Consider the following 644-nt stretch of genomic DNA (forward strand, 5'->3'; position numbering starts at 1 on the left):
AAGCATCCGCCTCGCAACCCACCGGCCGTCGACGACGATCCTTCGCAGCGTCTGGCAGAGGGTCCTGCCGGCGAGGCGACGAGGGGAGACCGGCGGCCGAACCACTCGAACTCGCCGTGGCTCGGTTCCAAGAGTTCAGCTCCAGACTCTCGGCTCCCATTTGGACGCTCTTACAGGACCTGGATCATATTTAAGACTTATGGCAACACCGCGTGTAGGGCACGGACATAGAGGACGACGAGAGACAGAAAAAAGAAGGCGATGACCAGCGTTGGGTCTGAAGTTTTATAAGGACCTCGTGGTGCTGCTGGTTCGTGGATTTCGGGCTTCGGTGTCATCATTTTGGCTTACTGATTCATTGAGACTGACACCTGAAGGTCTTAAGATAAGCGACATTGCCTATGATGCAAGCAGACAAATGTCTTTCTTCTTACGAAATGTAGCCATAGACAATCAGGGCAAAAGCGAAATTAGAACTAGATGATTAAACTGTCATTAACGGAATGATTTTGATTTTGATATGAACCTGCAGTCGATATACGTCCACAATAGAAATATCCATGAAGCGATGATATGAAGTAGTAAATATTACAAGGTGAAAAGGATAATACTAAAGGTCAAAGAAGGATTGAAAGCATAAAAAG

This window comes from Penaeus monodon, chromosome 30 (genome assembly GCF_015228065.2).
Source record: "Penaeus monodon isolate SGIC_2016 chromosome 30, NSTDA_Pmon_1, whole genome shotgun sequence".
In the NCBI taxonomy this organism is placed as follows: Eukaryota; Metazoa; Arthropoda; class Malacostraca; order Decapoda; family Penaeidae; genus Penaeus; species Penaeus monodon.